The sequence below is a fragment of the Opisthocomus hoazin genome, chromosome 8 (genome assembly GCF_030867145.1).
Source record: "Opisthocomus hoazin isolate bOpiHoa1 chromosome 8, bOpiHoa1.hap1, whole genome shotgun sequence".
NCBI classification, from domain to species: domain Eukaryota; kingdom Metazoa; phylum Chordata; class Aves; order Opisthocomiformes; family Opisthocomidae; genus Opisthocomus; species Opisthocomus hoazin.
This window is the reverse complement of record NC_134421.1, coordinates 23,611,184-23,620,006: the sequence shown is the minus strand read 5'-3', so window position 1 is coordinate 23,620,006 and position 8,823 is coordinate 23,611,184. Positions and strand designations below refer to the sequence as shown.

Here is an 8,823-nt window from a genome sequence, read left to right as displayed (position 1 = left end):
GACAAATTCTGTTAGATGCTGAAGCAGGCACTGCTGTGAGATGACCTCTTTTAAACAGCTTTAGGATTCAGCTTAATGGCTCCCAGAAAAAAACTGAGCCCGTATTTAATTAATGTGAATAAAATTATGCATTTCATCAGCTGTAAAACTGGGAGGAGTGGTGGATACACGAGAAGGCTGTGCTGCCATTCAGTGTGACCTGGACAGGCTGGAAGGTTGGGCAGAGAGGAACCTGATGATGTTCAAAAAGGGCAAGTGCAGGGTCCTTCACCTGGGGAGGAACAACCCCATGCACCAGTGCAGGCTTGGGGTGGACCTGCTGGAGAGCAGCTCTGTGGAGAGGGACCTAGGAGTGCTGGTGGACGACAGCAGTGTGCCCTGGCTGCCAAGAAGGCTAATGGGATCCTGGGGTGCATTAAGAGGAATGTGGCCAGCAGGTCGAGGGAGGTTCTCCTTCCCCTCTACACTGCCCTAGTGAGGCCCCATCTGGAGTACTCTGTAGAGTTCTCGGCTCCTCACTTCAAGAAAGATGAGGAGCTACTGGAGAGAGTCCAGCAGAGGGCTACAAGGATGGTGAGGGGACTGGAACATCTCTCCTATGAGGAAAGGCTGAGGGAGTGGGCTTGTTCAGCCTGAAGAAGAGAAGGCTGCGAGGGGACCTAATAAATGCTTATAAATATCTGAAGGGTGTGTGTCAGGAGGATGGGGCCAGACTCTTTTCAGTGGTGCCCAGCGACAGGACAAGGGGCAACGGGCACAAACTGAAGCAGAGGAAGTTCCATCTGAACATGAGGAAGAACTTCACTCTGAGGGTGACGGAGCCCTGGAACAGGCTGCCCAGGGAGGTTGTGGAGTCTCCTTCTCTGGAGATATTCAAGATCCACCCGGACAATGTCCTGTGCAGCCTGCTGTAGGTGACCCTGCTTCGGCAGGGGGGTTGGACTAGATGACCCACAGAGGTCCCTTCCAACCCCTACCATTCTGTGATTCTGTTATTCTGTAATCACACATATCACAATGAAAAATTATGCACTTCGAGCAACTTTATTTGTGTAGAGTGGAGTTTGGCAAGAGGGAGTGCAGATGGATGCCTGAGAAAATACTCTGCGGGGGCTCCCAGGGTGGACCGTGAACAGACGCATACCAGTTTGATCACTGCAAGCCTTAGATTGCCACAGGCATCAATAAACAAGGTAAAGCAGAGCTTGCATATTACATCAGTTATGTGCCAACAAGACCAGATTATACACAAGGCAAAAGGAATCACAGCGACAGCTGAGTAACTTGGGGGCTATGAGTATTTGCATCCCCTGCCAAAATTTGGCAGAATGGAATCCCTTCCTGTTCCAAAATTGTCCCCGTTTTCATCATGAGAGGCAAAAGACAGTGGAGAGTTTGCAAGAGCAGGACAGTACTCTTTGAGTAGCCTGGGAGCTGTCGAGTGGAGTCACCCAACTTCCAGAGAGGCTGTGTACCTGTGTAGCTCTGAAGTCATGGGTTAAAGTACAGCTTCAAGGAACCCACCAAGTCCTGCGATTTCTATCTGCTCTCAATACTGTGAAAAGAACAAAGATTCATTCAGCGTATTAGAAATCATAAATTTCATTTGCTGTAGAACTGGACCTCCTCAGACCTATAATCTGTTCCCTCGATGCAACCAGCATCGTACTGGCAGTTCCTCTGGCTCTTCCACTCACGTTGATTGTAATAGGAGATTCAGGTGCGGTCCTGGTCCTGGTGATGTATATATGTTCACGCAATGTGAGGAGGACAAGGCATTTGTGTTTAACGTAAATTACTGATTACAGGCAGACATTTTGTTCAGTGTGTTTTCATGTTCATTTTCAGAAAACTTTTTTTTTTCCAAGGTCCACCTTTGCTGTCGTATTTTGGTATATTGCGTGTCACTGTTCAGTGTGCATTGTGTCATAGTGTGATCATATCAGCTGTCATACAGGATAAGCTAATATGACATCTTGTGTCCTAATGCAGCTTGACAAGATTAAATTTGCAAAAAATAAACATGATGCCTGCCAGTACCCACTGGTCATAATGACTTCAGGTGTACCTCCCTTAATTAATCACTAACTAATGATAGTTTCCTGATTATCTGCCAGAAACAGGGTACAGTATGGGTATTGTGTATCTACGTGAAATATTTCAGGCTGGCATACAGAATTAAAGATAGATTAACTGTATACCATGCAGTTCTTAACGGGCTATTCTGATTATTTTTTTCTGGTTCTTGCAGGAAGGCAAAAATATGAATTCACTGGAACGGCTTTTTCTTTTTGAAACACATGAATCGATCTGAATTTTTTGAAATTACATTATTCTAAAGAGTGTTCATAAATCTTGGAGATATAATTTATTTTTTCTAAAGATCTATATTTTATGAAAGACACTTTAAATTTGCACCTGAGACCATCATAGTTTCTATGAAAAGAGAACGGATAACAAATTGAATGGATGGACTCTTATTAAGCATAAAATTACTCGACAAGAACCACTCTGAATCAATTAATCATAATGTAACAGGACTCTAATTTTCTGGCATTCTCAAAATCAAAAGTAAGTATTTGCATCATTTTTCATCGTAACAAATGTGATTAGTTTATAGCTGATGAAATACATAATTTTAGTCACAGTCATTAAATACTGGCTCCACTTTTTTTCTGGGAGCCATTAAATTGAATTCTAAGGTTGTCTAAAGAAGGTTGTCTCACAACAGTGCCCTTCCACTCTTTACTCTCCTGCCTACACACTTTCCATGAGCATGTGCAAAAAACATCAGAAAATCCAATTTATATGACATAGCATGATACTGTGAGATGTATCTGTAGTTTAAAATAAGGTTTAAATCCAGATGCATTGCAGGGAAATAGCATCATCCCTTCTATTTATCATACTTCAAGCATGACTCTTATTAGAATATATTATTTTGTTAATCAGTGTGTTTGGGATTTGTTCCCAAGTTGTTTGATATAGCGTTATGAAAACAATCCAAAGTCTTGACATCTGTATCTGCCAGCTAAAAGGACAGCAGATTATTCAAGCACAGGCAGGCAAATTTCCCAGGGAACATAAGTGATGAGATTGGAGGGGTCTGCCTTGACACCAGCAAAAGCATTTTACTTACATGGATTCACTCAGCAAGGAATGTTAATTATTAGCATAGGTAGAAAGATGGTTCATGTTTATTATCCCATGGAAACAAATGTTTTCAAAGCCCATTTTGAAGATAATTTTCTTCATATTGTTTCAGATTCCAATGAAATTAAATTTTCGAAATGTAAAATAGAGAGAGAAAAGGGTTAAAGAAATAAAACACTAAAGCTAGAAATTAATTTCAAATTATTTAAAAAAAAAAACAGTTCTGATTTTGACCAGCCTAATTAATGGCATTTACTGTAATAAATAAAATGTAGCGAACAACACAACCCACCCCCTCATGCCTGGCATACACATTGCCGAGGCAGCTCGAGGAGACACCAAATCAAGCTCTGAATTCTCTGACTAAAACATGATTCTAGTGCACTAAGCATTTAAAGCCCTCCAAGTTTGGAGAATTCAGGTTGTGATGCAGTTTTAATGCAAACCATGCCTGGTTTCCCAAGTAAGTGGATCTCACTATGCCATTACAGTGATCTATTTCGTTAAAGAAGTAAAGCCATCCCTTTTTGGAAGTACAGCATTGTTTTAGAGAAACGTATAGGGACACCATACCAGATACATTATTCAGCATTTGTATGCTTCAGGGAATGTGACAAAATCATTATTTACCTATTTAAAGCAATCAAGAAGGCTAATTTTCATTTCTAGTATGGCTTGTGCAATAATTCAAATTACATATTTAAAGGAAACTAATTTTCTGTCTCTTGCTAACTTATGTTGACTTATTCTATTATGGTGTAGGTTATTTGTCTTTCTTTGTTCCCAAATTCTAATATTCCGTTTCCCTTGCACGGTTAGTGTGTATGCATAAGGCAAATATTTGGTGCCTTGCTACAGCTCCTTAGTTTATCGTAACAGGGGATCTCTTACATCACAGCCAAATTCACTGATTATATGAAATTTACAGGGTATGCAGCTCATCCAGGCTAGATCAGGCTGGGTTGTGACTACAGATGTGAACCTTTATTTCTCTTTGCCTCTTCTGTCTGCTTTAACAGAAAGCATATCAACTCCTCACTAGCCAAATTATAGACTTGAACCTAACTAGACACCAAAATATGCTTTGTGCCCCTTATGATGCTGCTTTTTGGAGAAATATTTTAGTACCTTTGGAACTGGCCAAAGCAGCAAGAAGATAAAAACTAATGTCCTTTAAGCCTGAGGAAGTATGAAAGAAATGCTGATGTGTACAGTAGGTTAAAATTAACCCAGGTACTTACAATGCTCTTCATCAGCACAATGTTCTTGATTTAGAAGGCCTTGAGGTAGATAGTTAATTACTTGCTGAATCAGGGTCAGAATGCTTATGCGGAGACCTTAACTAATTTGGCAGAGCAAAAGTTCAGGGGATATATGTCACTAGCTTTCAAATATGTATGAAACTTTTGACAAAATGCATAAGGCAATTCCTGTATCAGTGGGAGACACCAGCTTTTCATGCCTGTGGCCTACGGGTTATCAGTGGGCTTTTAAAAACATTCACACACTGCTTCTCCACCTTTAATACTTCCAAAGCAGGACTTTGAGGGAGTATAATATAGGGAGCTTACCTGTGGGTCAGGCATGTGTGGATTTAAAAGGCATGGGGTGATTATCTGCCATTCATCGCCTGCTTGCTGCAGCTCTCAGACTGTCTCCAGACTGCCAGGTTTGGGATGAAGGAGGAGCTAGGGGTGTAAAAGCTTTCTCACCATCATTGCTGTAGAGCCTAAGACATACTGTGTCAGGGCTGTCCTGGACAATCTCAGTCTTCTGGATGGTTGGCCCTAACTGACTATCCTCCACAGCTAGTCAGGTGCCAGCAGAGCCTCATCCAAGGCATCCAGTTTCCTCTTTGAAGGGAGCAGCGTGGCCTCTTCTGGGGCACCAGCCAGCCCTTTGCCCCGGCGCAGAGTCACTGATAGGCTTTCCTTCCCATGGGAGCTACCTGAAGGAGCCTGCAGCAACATTAAAGAAGAGGGAAAGGTTCTCACCTCATGCAGCCTTTCCAACTTGGCCAAGAGGTTGCTTCATGCTCACTGCTCAGCTGATAACTCAGGATCCAGTGGGGTCTTATGACGGTTGGACTTGATGATCTTAGAGGTCTTTCCCAAGCTTAATGATGCTATGATTCTATGATTATACTGATTAGCAGAAGATTTAATTTCACCCTGATTAAGAGAGAGCAGATGAAGAAGGATACCGAATAGTCCTACGGGCATGTATCAACTCTTAGACAAACATTCCTTTCAATTTCTTATGACGAACAACCCCTGCACTCAGTTCTGGCTCCCTTGACATTTTTCTCTGAAGGACTCTGCCCCATAAATCTCCCAGGATCTTGTCTTTTATAGTGACAATATCCCAAGTGCAGACAGAAAACAACCTTGCTTCTGCTATTCATTAGAATCTATACTTATTTATACCATTCAACCAGCTTTGTTTTCTTTTGTAAATTTCATACAAAAATATCCTGTAAATATGCTCGTAGTGATGACCAACTTGATTTTTAGGAATGCAAGTCATAAATGTTAGTCATAAAAAAAGTTACTGTTTTGCTAATTTTAAATAACTGCATATCTTAATACACTGAGTCATATACAAATGTAATTTAAAGATATATTATCTTCCTCTTGCTGGGAATATGCCTCAGAAATGAGAAGGATAATATTTGCCTGTTGTGAATAACTGTTAAAAAGAATAATTCATGTCAAATGTTTGTTTTTCTGGGGTTGCCTGCAAGAAGCTGAGCTTGGAGTTCACACAGGATGGCATCCATGTGTGTTTACACATTTCTCATTCCCTAGTACAGCCACTGCCATGAGAAAATTGCTGAAATATGCCTGAGCTAACATACATGTGACAGCTGCTTCCAAAGTTTATAAAGGTATGTACTAGTTTAAAGAACACTTTATTAGACATAGAGCTATTGTTGCAAAAGTGAAAGAGCCCACAACATGCAATAAGGTGTGGACAGCTGCAGTTGGTGGAAGCTATCAGCCAAGCACTGGGCTATTCTCATACAACATTAACATTTACATAAATGTGGAGACTTTAAAGATTTCTGTCAAAGATTTTAAAAGATTTTACTGGAAGTGCGCTCATAGATAGTACAAAAGTTCATATCTTATATGTGAGTATAATCAGAGCAATGGTATGGGGACATATTGTCTAGTTAGAGAAGTATACATAATGCAAAGAAAAAAAACCCAACAGCTTGCCCAATAGTCTTTTGAAAGAATTTCGCTGAAGTCTCTTTAACTTTTAGTGCTTATCATCATGCTGATTTGTAAAGAGCAGAAGTGAAGTCCAAATTTAGCACCCTTGTGTCTTTATTAGATATAGGTACGCTTCCTGCATATCCTAATAAAACAGTAGGAGGAGGACTTCCAACCTAGTCCATGAGAGCTACTGAAAAGCTCCAGAACATTTCGAAAAATATTCCTGGTTTCTTACAGTTACAGTCACTTCTTTAATTTTCCTTTTCTCTTATCAGAAGAAACCAGACTAAGGAACACATCCAAGTAGTATATACACACCCAATTTATAACACCAGATAGAGTAATATTCACTGGCTCCGTGCAGGAAATCTCACTCAGGCAGATGTTTGAGTTGTTTGTAGAGTGCTTTTTTGGTGGTGTTTTTTCTTCCTCTTCAACTTTTCCCTCTAACAATGGACTACTTTCTTCATTGCCTTTGTACTGAACTCCCTCCTAGATTTGTCACGTAAGAATAGCTTGACCATATTCAAGATGCCAGATCATCTGCACAGTTATGCCTGGAAGGGGAATAAAACTCACCTCTTGACTTCAAGCAGACAGAAAACACATCTAAGTTTCTTTGAGATGCTTCTGGGTATAATCCAGTGTGAGTCCACAGTGGATGTGATCATTACACTTCTCACCCAGTGTTTTCCAGGTGCAGAAAGAATGTGCATAGGATTCTTCAGGGACGTTTCTTCTCAGCTAGACAAGGGCAATAGGTATGCTAGCAGTATAAAACACTACTGCATCACCTACATTGTAAATCACATAGTCAGGACCAAACCAAATACCCCTAGGGGCTTGAGGCGGACTTGCAGTTGGATAGATTGAGGGCCTTCTCTAGCACAATTTCCCAAGTATTTTTAGGTTCAGTAAAGCTCTTCATCAGGGTCCTCCTCCCTGTTTACTTATCCTAAGCTACCAAAGCACATTTGCAAAGACAAGTTGCTGCTGGTTGGAGCACTGATGCCAGCAAGGGGTGGAGAGGCTGCTGTGGTTGTGCAAGGCTCTGGGCTGTGCCAGAGACAGCAGGGACCAAGGTCGCCCACCTTCAGCAGGAGTGAGCCTGGGGGACAGGGTGGCACCACCAGCCAAGGGCTGCAGCCCACAGCAGGCTCTCGTTTCTGTGCTCTAGGGGTCAGTTCAGTCATCATCTTCTCCTCTCTTCTGTCTTTTTAATTTAATACAGAGGAGGAGATTTTGGCTCAAAGTCAATAGTTTTTACCATTGATTTCAATGTGGCAAGAATTTCATCCAAACCCTTCATGCTTCACTGAGGACAATAACATAAAAACCACTATTTTGGAACGGAGAAAGGCACCATATTTGCCAGCTGCTGTGTTTATTGTGTTTGCGGGCTTCATGATGTAGTCACCCACATACTTCTTTATTAAATGTTACTTTGGCTTTTGAAAGTTTTATAAGCTACAATATAACAATAATTAAAAGTTTGTATACAATTTCCAAAGCTGGTTTTCATTCCTTAGGGAGTATTAATTCTAGTTTAATTTGTTTTTCATCTTCATTGTGCAACAAAACACAGTTTGTTTGTAAAAGAGGATCAAACTGATACTGAAATATGTGTACATGTGTTGGCAGGCATTTCCTGAGAAGTGCTGCAGCCCATGAAGTTGAATTTCAAACAACAAATGTGCAGAGTTCACATGAACTTGAAGTTGCCCTTTTATTTGTGACATCCATAAACATTTATGATGCTTTGTTTTTAATCCCAGTAAGTCTATGATGTTACTCTGGGTCTCTTAATAGTGTCTATTTATATTGTGAAATCATGACAACTGTGTTGTCTTCCCGTAAAGCCAAAGGTCAAGGGTCTGCTACAGCAAATACTAACACATGTGAGTAACTTCACTCATATGAATAATCAGACTGATTTTAACAGGGAGGTGTTTTTAGGGTCAGGCTCCCAATATTTTGTCATACTTCCCGAAATGTTTTGTAGATAGGAGTCGTTGACTTTCATATGGTGATAAAATGCTCTGAACACACACACACCCTCACCCTCCAAAAGATAGGAATATATATGAGTTATCAAGTTTTAACAATTACAGTTTTACTTGTTAGCTTTCTTTTCCTGCATGTAAGTAGTGTTGGAAGGGCACTTAGAAGAGATAAAAAGAAAATCAGTGTTAACAATTTCTATGTCAGTATATATAAAATTCCTCTCCCCTCCACCACTAGCCTGTGTGTAACCACATTTGGATATCTCAGTGTATTTTTTTGCCTTCATCTTGTGGGAGAGAATGATGGAATTAATTACAAATACAACAGTGAAGTATTGCATTTTATAATTTATATTATGTTCAGATAATTGCTATGAAAAAATAGACAAATGTATCTAAAAGAACAATCTTTTTAATCACAGAACTATAAAAATTTATGCTTCCTA

General features: G+C 40.3%; 1 long non-coding RNA gene across 1 annotated transcript; it reads right to left on the bottom strand.

Annotated features, from left to right (window-relative positions):
• Positions 1 to 1,109: 1,109 nt before the first annotated feature.
• LOC142362288 (uncharacterized) lies at positions 1,110 to 7,242 on the bottom strand. The gene is made up of 3 exons (XR_012764919.1): positions 6,954 to 7,242; positions 4,725 to 5,111; positions 1,110 to 1,555 (listed from the first exon to the last, which is right to left on the bottom strand). It is a non-coding gene; the product is annotated as an uncharacterized LOC142362288 (long non-coding RNA).
• Positions 7,243 to 8,823: the final 1,581 nt, after the last annotated feature.